Below are 18,079 nucleotides of genomic sequence, written 5' to 3' on the forward strand. Positions count from 1 at the left end.
GAACTGCCAAAAAGATTTACAATTTTCTTTGATACCACTCTCTACTTTAGAAATGTAGTTCTGATATAAAAATTTGTTCATAACATCGAATTCTTTTTGCAAACGATTGTACGCTTCATAAAGTTTTGCGTTATTTTTAGATTTGCGGTATAATTTGTATGCTTTGGTTTTTTTATTGTTAAGATTAATGAGCCTAGAATTGTACCAGGCCGGTTTGGACTGATTTTTTGCAGACACTATTGAAACAAACATATGAATTGCACTTTCTAGTCTTCCTACGAAATCATCATACATCTGTGATAGTACGGGTTTGTTTAAGACAGTTTCCCAATCTACCAAATCCAATGACCGCGATATCTGGTTGAAATTGGCTTTATAGAAGTTATAATTTATGCAATTATTAATAACTGATTTGATATAGTTTATATGTTTAAAACGTACACATAACGCTTTATGGTGTATGGAGTTAGGAAGAGGGGGTGAAGAGAGGGACTCGACATCGGACTTTAGATCATTGCTTATGAATACTAAATCAAGTAAGCGATTCATATCATTGTGTACTCTGTTAATCTGGCAGAGGTTATATTCCGCAAAAGTGTCGAGCACCTCACATTCACTCTCGCTTGATACCCCATATGGTACTAGTTTCTTAGCATCATCGTCGAAACACCAATTAACATTGGGTAAGTTGAAGTCACCCAAATTAATTATGTGTTGACCGCCAGTTAGACTATCCAGTATCGTACAACAATTAATTACATGCTTTTTATATAATTCAATTGGGCTTGAAGGCGGTATATAACTTACACTAATGTATAATTCATTCGATTTTCCTAAATTAATTTTAATTATTATTTGATCAACATCAAAATATCCGTTGTCGGAACTCATACTTGGTGACAAAGTGATTTGTGTACTGGGTAGCCTCGAACTTACAGCAACAAGTACGCCACCACCTTTGGAGAGACCAGTAGTGCGGGAGCATCTGTCTTTACGAAATACATTATACAGTTGACAGTCAAATATTTCTGCTGTATAATGGCATTCAGAAAGCCAAGTCTCTGTTAAAACTATGATATCATAGACAGATGAAGAGGAGAAAAACAACAATGGTAGCATTTTAGTTCTTATGCCGCCAGCATTCTGATAATACAGTAGAAAGTCTGCCGTATTTGATAACTTATTAACGTCGGTACACGTTAGGTGTGCGGCGGTTTCGTCTCTTCTCTTTGAAAATTTATAAACGGACGCACTTTTATATTCTCTTGCCAAAGAGAAACGTCGAAAATCTTTTTATAATTTTTTTCAGACACCCCTAGCTTAAATGATACTCTCTTTAGTCCTTTAAGTTCGGCGTCTTTCTTTACTAGCATATAACAAGAAAGGTCGCTCTTATCGATCGCTGCATGGTTGTGTACATATTCGATTATGCTTTCAGCGGTCACTGTGGGGTTGAAATATGACAAATGTACCCACTTCATAGCTACAATTACATCCAGTTCACGGTTTGCATTGCAGCCAACAACAGTATTTTTCGGTTTACGTTTTGGATTTTTGTTCTTACCAACAGTTGTAAACATTTCATCATTAACCGACTGCTGCTGCGAATCAGCAAGAGAAGGGTTATCCGACGGCACTGCTTGATTGCTTTGTGGTAGCAAAGACGTAAGCAGCGCAGGAGAGTGCGCAGCATGTTGTTGTGATTCTACTGCTTTAGATTGTTTGGCATTAGGCGGAGCAGCGAGAAAGAGCTTATTGCAAACCTTAGCATTTCGTACGGTATTGCATGGAGAGTTGGCAGCGGCTGCGGCAGCGGCAGCATAAGAGGTAGATGGAGCAGAAGAGAAAGATGGTGGTGTTGAGTTAGAAACAACTACTCGATCCTTGTTTTTTGTTGTTGCAGAATTATTGTTGTGTAGTACATGTAAATTGTTGTGAAGGGCTTTTATATCATTAGCCAAAGCGGGAATAGTAGCAGCGACATCGAGATCGCAAAGTTTGTGACGAACGGCTTTTACCTCAAACTGTAGTTCTTCTACCTTTTTAACTAGATTTCTCTTGTCGGTTTGCAAAGAGCTAATTACAGCTATCATTTTCTCCTGAGCATATCTAAGAGATTTAATTTCGTCGAAAACAGCTTGCAGGTTGATTTCTTGCTTACTGCACTCCTCTGATGGATTCGGTCTTACGGGTACCGAAGTAGCTGGAAGCGATGAAATATTGGTGGTCTCAGAAATATTTTGATGTTGATTGTTGTTGTCTGCATCTATTGGCGGAGAAACTGAGCGAGGCGACAGTAGGATCGAATTACGGCGCGCTTTTGTGCATTGTTTACAACAATACTGCTTATTTATTTTCAGCAGATACTCAATGTCAGCAGGCAATAAATTTTCACAAGTAAGATGGTGAAATTCACGGCACTTAACACACTGAATTTTTTTGTTTGGCTGCCCACGGTCAACCTTTTGACCGCATATGCATGGCATTGTGGATAAAAAAGTGTCCAAGTAAAACGATAGGTTAAATCGAGTCACTGTCGCACGAACGATTAGGTATATTACCAATAAACTTAGTTAACGCGGGAGGTCGGAAAAACACGTCCGTTTACGTTCAACGCTAGCTAACAATTTGATGCCCGTAGTTTCATACCTGTACGCCTCCGAAAGGTAGTCACGTAATAACATTTTTGGCTAAAAATGATCTGGCAACACATTTTTTGAACTGACCTTAGCTGCACCTTATATAGGAATATGAAAAAATTAATATAGGAAACCTACAAAAGCTTACTTTTAAGCTCACATACGATTTCCGAAATCCTTTATTGCGCCCTTTTCTTGCGTGACTACCGTAAGAACGGCTTTGAACTCACCCCAACTACCCACGAAGAAGGCGGGCTTCGAAGAAGCAAGGCCACTTCTACTAACCAGTCTTCTCACAATGTCAGTTGCATAGGTCTAGGCTTGAAAGACACCACAGGCGAGTCGAAGTCTGTAACTTTTTCTAAAAGAGAGAACCGTCTGCAATGAATAGAATCTCTCATTGATTAAAACGATATTAAAGTACGGCGGTGAAGTTTACGTCCAAGTTGTCGCTAAATGCATCTTTGATTTGAGGTACCTAACTTTATTGTTTTATCTCGATTCTGTTAAAGAAGAACGCAGCCAGGAGGTAGGATTTCAAGAAGTATTTTTACAATCGTCAGAGAGTTTTACTACCGGTGCATTGAATTATTGCATTCAAGCGCTTTTCTGCTCTGCTGTTCGACATTGTTCTCACAAGAAAGTTCAGAGTAGAGAATATCTCTTCGTACTTCCTCAACTTTCCATATATTTTTGATTCTCTTGAAAAGGAGTTACTTTGTACTGTTGTATTATTGCATTTCATAAACCCTAAATGGCTAAAGATATATTTAGGTGCTTCGCCCGATCAAGGACCTGCTACCGGTCTAAGACTGACTTTAGAAAATTTCGCCAGGCAATTTTGTTACACCAAGCGATGACAAAATTCTCTCGACTTGGTCCTGCCATAGGAGGCATGGTCTCACGCTATATCTTTGTCCTCTAACTTGCCCTATTAACAAATCTGATCCTCTGCATGAAATCGAGGTTTATTCTGCGGTAGTAATTATTACGCAGATTTTCCAAAATATCTTTCTCTCGAATACCCCACGAACGGTTGCGTCAATCTGCGACACAACCCATGCTTCAGCCCTGTAGAGTAGCATGGGTGAGATGGAAGCGTATAGTCGTGTAAGCTTCCGTAGAATCTTTCTGAGGAGAGAGACCTATTAAGTGCCAGTTTTGTCGGGCAAGAGAGGTCTGTGCTACACATTTGCTTACTGAGATCATAGTAACACCCATCAGCAAGTGTGGTTCGCCGGCTTATCTCTAGCCTGACATCGTTTGTTAATGTGACGGTGGTTCGAGGATGTATAAATTCCACATAGTGTTACATTATTTAAAAAAATAGATCGTTGTGTTTTCAAGTAAGCATACGCCATACCTTTCGAAGTAGTGTGAAGCAGAATTTTGTTCAGTACGAGATTTTATAGCCGAAAGAACAAAGCTCAACACCGAAGATTATTTCGTTATCTTACTTTGAGGATTCCTAATAAAACGTTTAGTGGTTAGATTCTTTCAGAATGTTGGTCTGGACTGGCAACTTTTTCTATCCTCGACAGAACCAATATCTCGAAACTTGTTTACCAACCTTTGATTTGTCGACTCATTCGGATGATTATTTCCACCCAAAAAAATTACGAATTTTGTGATATGCTGTTCATAAAGGTCGACTATTTTCATAATAGGTTTCAATATGCGTTGTTCTATCGTGTAAAATTGAACAATTACAGGTACATCTTTTCACTTGACAAATATCAAAGATGACATACAAAACGCACTGTCTGGAAATTATTCACTATCTACGTCATTTTTGAATCATATTTTACTTGTATAGTCCACATTTGCAGTGTGGTGACAATTTACTGCAGAATTAACTAGATTTCCTTCAAGTGAATTTACTTTAAAATGCCGAAAAAACAAAATTCCAACATTCATAAAATGCGCCTTTTCGAAAGCCTGTTCCTAATTTGATGAACTGTGCCTGCAAATATGTGTATGCATTCATAAAACGGCTGCACTCACAGATAGCTATGCAACATTATATGTTGGTAACAAGGAGTAAATAAAAAAAAGCTTATGAAAAAAGAGCGAACAGAAAATGGTGCATTCCAGAGCACTCATACGCCGTGTAGGAGCCAAGTGGAGCTGGCTGGCACACTTATGCTTTATGGATATCACTTGTTGGTCAACCATGTAAAGGTGACCGCGGCTGGCAGGCAAGCATGCATGCACACAAACACTCCAAAATACAGGTGAGTACATGCATACGCACATACATACACATATACATGTTTTATAGACCCTTGAATACACATACACACATTTGTATGGGTATGCACTTCCTAAATAACTGTGAGTGTAAAGTGAGTATATTGGTGACTGCTATAAGGTGGCATATTTATACACGCCGGCATACAGGAAGTTCATGCTGACCTTCACTTAGGTGACTACCTCGTAGAGTAGAGCAGACAAGCACACAAATGCACAATTTTCAACATATATATACCATAAGCGCACATAAAAACAGCTATGCTTGCTACACTTTTTCGCTTGCTTGCTTTGTTAGAATTGATTCAGCATCAAAAGGCTTCCAGCCTCATACAATGCTATCAAATGTGAACAGAACTACCGTTAGGAGCATATGGAAACAGCCTTTAGGTCACTGGTAAACTAAACAGGAATTTACGGGTGCCAAGGCGAGTGTTTGGCTTTGTTCAATAGTAATATCATTGATAGCATTTTGGCAGCACATTTCCAATGCAGCGCCAATGCGATTTGGTAAGAGTAGTAGGTCCACTAGTAGACAATCATTTTGTTTGGATTTCAAAACAAGGGAAATGTCCTGCTCTTTTATTCTCAAGCTTTGACAGCCAAGACGAAGGAAGACAAAGGTCGCTAGCAGATATGGTTAACAGCTGTAACTCTGGAAAATATAAGCATAAAAAAACATCCTGCTATGCTAAACGTTCACGGAACAACCACCAAGTGTCACTCTAAATCAACTAGTTTGAAAGTTTGTGATGTTGATTTTGTCAATTTATTATATGAGGGTCATTTGAAAAATACGCAAAAAAATAAAAGCTAGTTAATTGCTTTTTTTTATATTTTTCGACACAGTCTCCATTCAGAATAAAACACTTCGGTCGACGATATACTACTTTGTTGACTCTTTCCAAATAATAAGATGTGTTCAAATATTTTTTCCACCAACCCATTCCTCAAATTGGGGTACAAATAGTAGTTCGAGTGATCCGAGGAAGCCAAGTGTAGAGAATAGGGGGGATGTGAAACAAGTTGGAAATCTATTTTCATTCATTTTGCAACCACAACCGCTGAGGCGTGAGCTGGTCCCGACAATGGAAAACGAAAATCACTCGGCCTCCTCGATTCAAATGAGTGCCAAACAACAAGAAATAAAGCACTCCGCGTACTAGTCCCACTCAAAGGATACGACCCCAGTGCTAACCCAGGTTAGAATCATTCGAAACTTTCCCCTACTCGCAACCAAACAAAAAAAGTAAGGAGTACGCGAAGCGTTCCAAGGCAATATTTTTTTATGCATGCATTCGAAAGGGCCGAAATTATGTTATGCCGCGATTGCAAAAGTGATTAAAAAATCAGAAACATTTGCTGTGATGAGGAATTAGTGGTATAAAGTGTATGAAACTGTTCATGACTTTTCTGAGCGGGGCTTCAAGCGTAACGACAAAGAAAACAACTTTTTAAGCGGAACCCTTCACCCAAGCACGCACAATTCTTGCTAAAAAGGGAACAGATGTGAGTATCAACACCATCGAACGACGACTGAAGGAGGCGAATATATCCTACCGCCCTACATCATCAAAACCACTGCTCTCAGAAAAGCACACTCAGACCTCGAGGCTTGAGCTACTACAAATATGGAACGCGATTAGAGAAAGGTTCTTTTCTCGGATCAAATAACTTTCTGGGCTTGGGTTCCACTCAAGCAAACTTGGTCCATGAGCCATGCTAAAATCGTGCATCGAACTGTTGAACACCCGGTAAAAGTGAATGTTTCGGGTTGCTTCTCTGAGCGCGGTTTCGGATGCTTGGAACTCTTCACCCAAAATTTGAAAGCCGAAAAAATGGTCGAAATTTAGAATTGAGTGTTTTTGAAGTCGGTGAAAAACATGTATCCAAGAAGAAACAATGATTGGGTCTTGCAAAAGGATATTGACCCAAAACACCAAAGTCGACTCTGTAAGACCCTATTTAAAATATGTGGGGAATTAAGAAAACGCGTCTTGCCGGATAGCCAGTGCATGGTTTCAAGCAAGAAGATGCCAGGCTATACTCGACAACGATGGAGACCGCACGGCTTATTGAGTAATTGTGACTCGTAGTTTTGTACATACTTTCATGTATAAACATTTTAAATATATATCTTTTATACTTCATGAATAATCGCGGTTCCTTTTTTCTCACACAGACTGTACTTTAAAATGAATCATAATTGAAGCCACTTATTAGACAAATCCAGAATTGCGCGAAGAAAAATTTTAATGGCACAAAGTTGCTTGGCGACTAACTTAAACGGAAGCGATTAGTAGAAAGCCCATTTAAACCAAGTGTTTGTTGCTTTCAATTAAAAATCGGCTGTAAAATCGCTGCTGTTATGTCCATAGTTCGCTTCGTTCTCGCGCCAACTGAAGGATAGTCACGCATAAGCCTACTGTTCTAGAAATTCGCAGCTGTAAATTGATCCTCAATACTGCTTAAGTTAAAATAAAGGGCATTTTCAAAGTGACACGCAGATGTAATCAGTAAACAATTCTAAGATGGTACCTATTTGTTTGTGATGTCATCTTTAATATTTGTTAAGTAGGCAGGTATACAATTTGTATACAATAGGCCTCCTATTTAAGGCAGGGCATTGAGACCAATATGTATCATATTATATATATAAACATCGAGAAAACTACTAGAATGCGTAATAGTAAGTTGATTAACAACAGAAATCGGGGCTGGTGATAATCTTTGGTTTTAAGAAGAGACAATCTGCAGTGGATGCGACCAAGATGATGCAGCAGATGGCAAAGGAGGCAGTAAGTGAAGTTAGCAGGAAAGGGGGGCACAAAAGAGTACTACCTTATGATTACCTTAGACGTTAAAAATGCGTTCAATATAGTAAGTTGGGGAAAAATTGCTGAAGATCTCCGTGGCTTTGGCAACGAGCTTGAGAAAAATTATAAGCAGCTAATTGGAAGATATGTAGAGTGCTAGTATATAATGCGAAGAAAGGTGTCAAAGAATATAAGGTCTTTGAAAGATTTGCCCTAGTCCCGTTATTCTGGAAGGTACTTACAGTGATTGCAAATCCTGAAACTTGCAAAAGTTATTGGCCATGCAGACGACATAGTTGCAAGAAGGTTTAAGGAGCTGACAGAAATGGCAAACTTAGCAATTTCACAAATCCAGTCGTAGCAGACGTAAGTGAGTCTTGAGTTAGCGCAACATAAAGCAGAGGTAGGGTTTAATAAGCAGCAAAAAGATGTGTGAGGCCGTTGATGCTAGACTAAGGTTGAGTAAAAATGAATATATTTGTATATAATTGGCGCGTACACCCTTTTTGGGTGTTTGGCCGAGCTCCTCCTCCTATTTGTGGCGTGCGTCTTGATGTTGTTTCACAAATGGAGGGACCTACAGTTTCACGTCGACTCCGAACGGCAGATATTTTTATGAGGAGCTTTTTCATGGCAGAAATACACTCGGAGGTTTCCCATTGCCTGCCGAGGGGCGACCGCTATTAAAAAAAACTTTTTCTTATATTTGATGTTTCACCGAAATTCGAATCTACGTTCTCTCTGTGAATTCCAAATGGTAGTCGCGCACCAACCCATTCGGCTACGGCGGCCGCAGTATGAGTATGCAGTAGAAGAAACAAAAAAAAGAACGTAGCAGCGGCGCTATGTTGGCTCATGGTGAACCCGGGAGTGCCCAGACAATAATCTGGGCTACTATACCTAAGAGGGTTAAGAAGTGTTTTTCTGTACGATGCACCTTTCTGGTCTGATGCGCTGGATAAAAAGAAATCCCTGTTCCGGCTTTGCGGTAGAGTGCGTAGCGCATTTTAAACTACAATACACTAGAAGTAGCACACTTGTAATATCTGAGCTTTGCCTAATAGACATTTTGGCGAGAAAGATGGCTGAATCCTCTCAGAAAGTAAGGTGAGTCGTCAAGCTGTGAAGGAGAGTTGTTGGCAGAAATGGCAGGGTCGATGGAGCAATTCACCAAACGGACTTTGGATCTATCACTTGATTCCCACGATATGAAGTTGGATAGATAAACGACAGACGGAAGTGGTTTTCCATATTATCCAAATATTGAAAGGACACAGATGCTTCAAATTTTATTTACAAGGATTCAGAAATGAAAACGTGCTGCCACGTACCAATTGCACCTTCTATGCAAATGACGTTAGCGAAGACGCAGAACATTATTTTTTTTTGTCGTTCCGTAGTGTGAAACGAAAAAAGCTAACTGGAGCAATAAGGTAGAGCAGCCACTTAAGGTTACCCACCTTACAGATATTATCATTGAATCAAAAGGAAACTGATTCGCTGTTTGCAATGCAGCAAATAAAATCACCACAAAGTTGCGTTACATGAAGCGTCTCCCCAAGTTTTCGTAAAAAGGCAATACGTCGCTGTCCCCTCCGCGAAGCAAACCCAAACGGTAGTTCCACGAACAAAAGAAAGCGGAGAAATTTTTAGTGATGTGAGGCGAAAGAAAAGTACCACACTTCGGTTTTCAATGCTTTGTGGCACCTTTACAACAACAACAAAAAAACAAAACACAATAGAACAACGCATTAAAATTATTGAGATTTATTGTAAAAATAGTCGACGTTTAGGAGCAACGTAACGCAAATTTCATAATTGTTTTTGGTCAAAGTAATCGTCCGAATGAGTCGAGAATTCAAAGGGTGGAGGAAAAATTTGAAGAAACTGGTTCTGTGTCGAGAACAGAAAAAGGACTGATAGGCAAAAGACTAAAAACTGGACGTTCTGTTGAGCGATTTGCAGCTGTGGCGCAAAGAGTTGCTGAACAACCTTCACCATCGTTAGTTCGACGTTTTCAACAACTACGCGTCCATGAATCAACTGTTTGGCGGATTTCACCTGTAGACTTGCTCACTTTCTTCTTGATTGGCGCGATTTTGGCTGAGCTTTATAAAGCGCGCCAGTCTTTCTTTCTCGTGCTAGCCCGTGCCAGTTGGAAACACTGAATAAAGTGAAGTCCTTCTCCACCTGATCTTTCCAATGCAGAGGAGGTTCTCTTCTTCCTCTACTATTACCAGCTGCTACCGCATCGAATATTTCTTGGGCCGGAACGTTTGTGTCCATTCGAACGACCGAACGTTGCTTCGCTGGGCATTGAAATGAGTGAGAGATGTAATTTTTAACTTATATTTTGAACAAAATAGTGAAACCTAGAAAATCTCAATTTTCACATGTTTTATTAAAGAAAAAAACATCTTGGCGCGTTTTTGGAAATACCCTTTTCTTATAATGCAATGAATAGAAATGATGAAATGTAATAGAAATCAGCGAGAAAAATAACTAAAACTTTGAATTAGGGAATTTTATGTCAGGATTTGGGCTGCACGTGTCCATAAATATATATTATATAAATTATTTCACATATTTTTCCACATATTCTATAAGTGCATGCATACATACCTTCATAGATGTACTCATTTGCACATTTTTCACCCACAACAATTGCGCTTCGTTAGTGACGAAAGTGGAAAAATCAAATTTATTTGTGCACAAAAACAAACAAATGCATTGAGAATATGGACGCATGTTTACACACACATAGACCTTATGCGCTATGCAAACATGTCATGCCATCACATTTCAATTCATTACATTTCTATTGTTGTAGTCAATACAACTTTTTTTTTTTTGCTTTATTTAGTTTTCCTTTCCATTTCATTCCATTACCTGCAATCGAATTCCTTTCTGCTATTTGAATATCACTTAATTTTTATTTCACTGTTCATTTACATATTTGCATGTGCGTGTGTGGAGCACAAATCCTCATTCACATGCAAGGGTGTAGATGATATGGATTTACCGCTTTGGTTATTCAACCTGCATACATTTACGTGATAATAAAAAATTAATTCAATCGCATGCACCGGTACGTGCGCTAGTTTGTTCGAATTGTATGTTGTTTAAGTAAAATCAAACAGGTTTTTTTTCTTTTCAAGATTATCTAAAATAAATTTCCGATACCAGCTAATGCAAAAATTTACATATGAAGATATTATGATTTGGCACAGATTGTTTTTTTCACGTTCATTTTCATATATTGTAATATTGAAAAATTTATATAAAATAGTTAGAATTATTTAAAATAGATTGGATATGCACAACTTTATTCGATAGTTTGTGGCCATTCGAAGATACTTTTCATAGAAGCCCTCATTCATATTGGAAAAAATTGCGATGGTCGATCGATCTCAGATTCTCTTGAGGATGATTTTTCGCGAAATTTATTAATAAAAGAAACTGTATAATATGGTGTGCTTTCTCTTTGCTGTTCACCGTTGATGCGTCCGTAAAATGCTGAGTGAGAAAATTATTAAACTATCACAGAACTTTCTTTGGTACGATACTTAAACTTCTTAACGCCATCCAGCGAAGTACAGATTAATAAAACCTAATAAAAACATAATGGTTTTCGCCTTACTAAACCTATATGTCCTATAGGCTGGGTTTTAACTTATCCAACTGGAACTGATAGGATAAGATAAGATAGGATAAATGACTGCCCACGCGAGGCCCCACTTGGACAAAGAATAAAACTTCGTCCAATTAAAGACACAGAGAAAACAACCAAACAAGTGAAAAAAGGAAAGCAGGTGCTTTGGATTAGACGATAACAAGCAACAGTGGCAAATCACATTTATATTAACCGCTTTAAGCTAACCACAAAACGAATGAAATTCACCCGGTGTGTGATATTTAAAACTGCAAAACCCGCAGGTGTAGCACCAAAAAAAGTGACACCCCAGCTGTCAGAAACTTTGCGCGACGAGAGCAGAACAGGTGATAGGAAGGTGCTGCGATGATTTCACTTCATCTTCCAGACAGCTTCTGCAGAAAGGATTTGGAAATCCCAATTCTCACCACGTGGATACCTAACGGACAATCTCCGGTAAGGATACCCACCAAATTCGAGAGCTGCGGCTTTATTAGCCTTAGAAGTTCCCTCGAGCACCCCCGATCTACCCGTGGCCAAAGGATCTCGCGACTTTGCACGTTTGCGCAACAGCCCAGCGCGCGTTGAGTTGCCGCGAGGTCCAACTTTAAAGGAGTAGACCACAGATTCCCAATCCTCTCATTTCGTGCCGAAACCATCTCTTGTCTAGCTAGCTCATCAACCCAGCAGTTTTTCTCTATCCCAGATGAGGCTAATATCAAAGGATTCGAATGCAGTTGAGAGAGAAGTGAGTCATTCGCCAATTAATTTCGAACGCACAAACAATGAGCCCAAGACTTTATATAATTGTCGCTTAGCTGTCAGAGTAGATATTTACCTCCTTTACAGTAATTACAGAAGTAAGCTACCACTCCACTGCTTCCTTCAGTGCGGCTACCTCCACTTGGAAACACTACAGCGGTCCGGAAGCCTTAATTTCAATGATATATTTTATAGTATACCTACACCTGTGATTAGATAAACTCAAGGAGTGTACCTTGCATTGATACACAGATGGCTCGAAGACACTAGAACGCAAGGACACTAGAATATATGGATACAGAACCAAGTGTTCTGTACCGATGGGTAATTTTCCAAGAATCTTCCAAGCGAATTATATGCCATCTCTCTGTATGCAAAGATAAACTTAGACAGGAATTTCCGGAATGAGCGAATTGCCATTATGAGCGACAGTCAGGCGCCACTCAAGGCTCTGTCACTTTGTGAGATTAAGTTCTCATTGCTCCCTGAGTATTTTGAGAAAATTCATCTCAAGTTAGAAACTCACAATCACAGCCGATACACGGGGTTATAACTGGAAACGAAGTACTGGACACATGGGCAAGACAGGCTGCGGCCTTATTATTAATAGAACCCGAGCTCTTCCTTGCTACGGATCAACCCACCAAGAGATGCTTAGGAGTGAAGAGCTAAGACTAAGAGACTTTAGCTGGCATCAAACTTTGGGACTATGCCAAGCGAATCAAAAGGGGCTTAGGAAACTCATAACCCTCCCCAAGGATAGACTGAAAATGCTCACGGGCAATCTCACAGGCCCATACAGACTTCGGAGTCAGCTGCACATGATCGGGATATGGTCCACTGATTCTTGTTGCTGCGATCACTGCCAAGAGACTCCAATGCACTTTCTCCTTGAATGCAGCGCTATAGCGCGGAGAAAGTTGAGACATTTCGGCCAATTGCAACCAGAAGAAAAGCACATGCGCTCAATCCAATACCACTTTATCTTGAGTTTAATAAGGGAACTGGGTCTGGATGAGGTACTGTGAAGAGTGGGCAGAAAAGGCCATGAGGTCGAAGTGCAAACTTCAAATCAAACGATGTTTATGTCTAACAACCGATTTATTGGGCCGATCGAATGGACCGTGGCGAAGATATGCCGGATATGATATTCAAAAAGTTAATCCCGTGAAATTATCTACCAGATTATAATAAAACAAAAATCATTCAAGCAATATTTCTGTTTTATATCATCTGCTTAATCCCTGGGATTAGGTCTAGTTGTGGGATTTGACGCAAATTCACAGAACACTCTCTGGGGTAGCACCAAATGTAACTTGGGGAGGCATAATCACATGGACTTCATTCCGTCATCTCGCTTGGTCATACAGAACGTTGGCACCAGTCCGACCAGACAGGAAGTGATTGATATGACATTATCTAACTATAAAATATCATATCAGAGCATGTCTTGCACATGCTTATGTTCCACAATTGTGGCGTTTGGTGAAAGTTGTAAAGTAAAGCTATGCTTTACCAAAAAGCTTCAGACCTGTAAGCCTCACATCGTTTATGCTTAAGGGTCTTGAACGTATGGTGGAGAAGCACATTAGGACAAGGGTTATAAGTCGAAACCCTCTCAACGTCAGACAATATGCTTATCAAAGTGGAAATCTTCCGAATCGGCCCTGCACGAGTGCGCTAGCATAATCAAAAAAAAGGCTGGAAACAAGAGAGTACACTCTTGGTGAGTTTGTGGGCATTGAAGGAACTTTCGACAATGCTACCTTTGACTCTATCAGAAGTCATGGAGTGGAAGAGATCGTTGTCAGATGAATCAACTCTATGCTATCCAAAATACTGCTCACCATGGATAGAGAAAGCAATGAGGGAATCGGGGTTGAGGTTAAGAAGGGTTGCACACAAGGCAGTGTAGTCCCTCCCTCCTTTGGGTTGCGTGGTGGACTCTCTTCTTAATGATCTGCAGGAAATTGGACACATCCAAGCCTACGCAGAGGATGTGTGCGTACTAATCTCAGGACGATCACTTGAAGTTGTATGCAATAAAATGCAGGTAGCTCTAAATAAGATTGAGTATTGGTGCGAATTGCCTGGTCTTTCGGTGAAACCTACAAAAAGTACCTTAGTGTTTTTCACTAGGAAACGCAATATGGAAGGCCTGTTACTACCCACATTGAAAGGGGTAACACTGCAACTGTCATCTGAGGTTAAATGTTTAGAAGTAAGCCTAGATAGTAAACTTACCAGGAAGAAGCACGTCGAGCAGAAGGTGTCTCGAACACTAAAAGTCTTCTAGCAGTGTAAGAGAACCGGCGATAGTACACTGGCTGTACATCACCCTGATTAGACCCATTATTATATACGCCTCCGTAGTATGGTGGAAAGCTACAGCCAGAGGAAAACCCCTAAACAGGCTACAGAGAGGCTCAAGTTAAACAGAGTCTGGGGAAATGAAGTACGCACTGTCCACTGTCAGATATACCACCAGTTGTCAGAGCGGTGCACACTGTTCTCGATGCCGGTGGACAATCGGGTGCCTGTCGTTAGCTTCGGTAGGAAGTATGCAGTTTTGATCCCAGATACAGATCAATGGTTAAGTCCAGAGAACCTACTAACAGGATATCAGCACACTTTCTACACCGACGAATCCAAAACCAGTGATGGAAGCGGATCTGGATGGTACTTAAAAGAAGACACTAAGTACTCCTATGCCATAGGACAGTTGGCCACGGTATTCCTTACGGAATTCTATGCAATCTTGAATGTGGCGTACTGGCTAATTGAGAAAAAGTGGCGGGGCAACAGTATTGGAATTTGTAGTGACAGTCAAGCTGCACTGAAAGCCTTGCCAACCCACGCTGCTCTTCGAGGTTAGTCGGTGAATGTAAGACAAAACTGAACAGTGTTGAAAAACACAACAAAGTTAGTCTTATTTGGGTGCCTAAAAATATTACAGGGAACGAGTTAGCTGATAAATAGGAAAATGAAGACTCTGCAAGTATTCCACTAGGCCCAGCACCCTTTCTAGGTGACAATTCCGCATCGATTCAACTATGGATTGAGGACTTCATGAGGTCTACCCACAGAGGTAGTTGGTCTGAGTTCAACTCGTGCAGAGTAGTCAAGTGCTTTGTGAAAGAACCAAACAGGAGAACAGCGACCTTTCTCCTAAAACTCAGCAGGAAGTACCTGAGAGTACTGGTGGGTGTAATCACAGGGCTCAACACCTGTGGTCAGCAAATGGCTACCATGCGAGTCGTGGACAGCCCGATATGCCTATCCTGTATAGAGAATGACGACTCTGTAGAATATTTTCTCTGTAGCTGTCGTGCATTTTCCAGAATCAGACTTAGGGTATTGGGTTGCGATACACTGATCTCTTCCGGATCTCTTAAAATTTATCAATCTTTCCTATCTCTATTTTTTCAATTGATATCTATCCGGGTGTAGTACAATGGTCTACTGACTGAGTGCTTGGACTTGTCCAGCCTCCCACAAATCTATATTATCATTTTAAGTTCGCGAAATATTCAAAAAAACAAATGATACAAATAATATATTAGTAAAAATCTAGCTAAACGCCTAAAATCTGGACTAGTCAAAGATGTTAGTATGAGCAAAATTCACACGTACATACGCCCATATCCCATACAACTGTTTGAGAATTATCGAATTTTCATAACTTTTAAATGCATTGCAACTTCTATATTATTGTATATCTGATCCTTTTATTCCTACATATATGGAACATATCGTCCCCTTAGTATTAAAATAGCCTATACATTTTTTGATGTTTTGAGAAAATGAATTTCAAACTTTTTGTAGAAAGTAGCTCTCACTCAAATCTCGTTATGTCTGTAAATATTTATTATTTTTTGACTGACGTTTTGACCCACTTTGTGGAACTAGAATTTGACAAAATTTTGACCACATATAATATCGACGATGGAGAATCCAAAAATTCAATAAAAAAATAATAGCCTATGAGCACATAGGCTATTGTTATACTAAGGGGACGATATGGCCTCTCAATTTGGTTAGATAATAATAGGTTCTTGTGTAAAATGTTTTTTCTTCAAATATTTTCCGATTTTGTAATTTTATTGCATCTCAAAATACTTACGCAGTTCAAAGTTTTTAATTATGCTCTTTGGATATGAGGCTGTGTGCAGTAATTTGCATGCAACCACTGCTACTACTTTCGTACCTGACCTGTAAATGCATTCAGAAATGGTACGAATTCGTTCCAGTCACCACATCCACATTTCGCCCATAGATATTCGCAATCATGTAGTTGTGGGTACAGTACTCTTCCAATAATCCAGAAACTACAAATATAAAATTATGTTCGAATTATTAAAATTAGAAAATATAAACACTGAGTATATGAATGTACTTTGCAAAAAAATTGATTTAAGCCCACATATTGAAGCAAAAAAAATGTAACACTGTCAGCCTTGAAATCCAACGTAGAATCTCTCTTGCCAATAAGTGCTACTTTGGACTAAGTAGGAAAATGAGTAGTAAAGTCCTCTCTCGACAAACAAAACTAACACTCTACAAGACTCTCATTATGCCCGTCTTAACGTATAGCGCAGAAGCGTGGACGATGACAACATCCGATGGGGCGACGCTTGGAGTGTTTGAGAGAAAGATTCTGCGTAAGATTTTTGGGCCGTTGCATATTGGCAACGGCGAATATCACAGGCGATGAAACAATGAGCTTTATGTGCTTTACGATGACATAGACATAGCGCAGCGAATAAAGATCCAGCGACTTCGTTGGCTGGGTCATGTCGTCCGAATGGATACAAACGCTCCGGCTCTGAAAGTATTCGATGCGGTACCAGCTGGTGGTAGTAGAGGAAGAGGAAGGCCTCCTCTGCGTTGGAAAGATCAAGTGGAGAAGGACTTGGCTTCACTTGGTGTTTCCAACTAGCGCCGGTTAGAACGAGAAATAAACGACTGGCGCGCTTTGTTAAACTCGGTCAAAATCGCGTGAGCGGTTATCGCGCCAATTAAGAAGAATAAGAAGAATTTCGAAAAAAACATTTGTTTTAGCCGAACATATTTATAATTTTCGTCATACTTTGGTACTTACAGTGCAATCTTAAAGTCTGATATATTGATTGTTCATGTCTTGATGGGCACACTTTTTTCTGTTTCAAAGTTCGTCGTGCTTAAATATTACGTCCTAATACTTGCTCGCCATATACTCCCCTAACCATTATTATTCGTACCCATCCGATGTATTTTCATACATACTCCGACGCAAAGCTTTAAAATTTGCACAAAATTCCATTTTTTAAAATTCCATCTCAACTTTCAACTTTTTAACCAGACCGACATTTAAAATATCTCTGGGTATGCAGTCTTACAGCCTATTGAATTTTAATATAACAAAGTAAAAGTGTCAAGTGATTATAAAATATCGTTAACTTTTGGAATTGTTTGCTTTGGTTGGCAATGAGCTTTTATAATAATAATAATTTAGTTTCTGTAGTATGCACAATGGCCAACAATTTGACCTAAAAGATCTTTTGTGTCCTACTACATGTTTTGGAAGTAGTTAATACTATGTAGTCCTATTGACTAGCGCTACTAACATACCATTAAATCTATTATATCAAATTTTATTTATCTTACTTGGTTTCTATGCCACAGGGCAGATGGCCACGATATTTCTTACGGAAGTCTATGCCATCTTGAATGCGGCATACTGGCTAATTGAGAAAAAGAGCCGGGGTAGCGTTATTGGAATTTGTAGTGACAGTCCAGATGCACTGCAAGGCCTTGCTAACCCACGCTGCTGTTCAGAATTAGTCGGTGAATGTAAGATAAAGCTGAACAGTGTTGCAAAACACAACAAAGTTAGTCTTATTTGGGTGCCTGGCCATTGTGGTTTGCAGGGAACGAGTTAGCTGATAAATTGGCAAATGAAGACTCTGCAAGTATGCCAC

The sequence above is a fragment of the Anastrepha obliqua genome, chromosome 1 (assembly GCF_027943255.1).
Source record: "Anastrepha obliqua isolate idAnaObli1 chromosome 1, idAnaObli1_1.0, whole genome shotgun sequence".
Lineage (NCBI taxonomy): Eukaryota > Metazoa > Arthropoda > Insecta > Diptera > Tephritidae > Anastrepha > Anastrepha obliqua.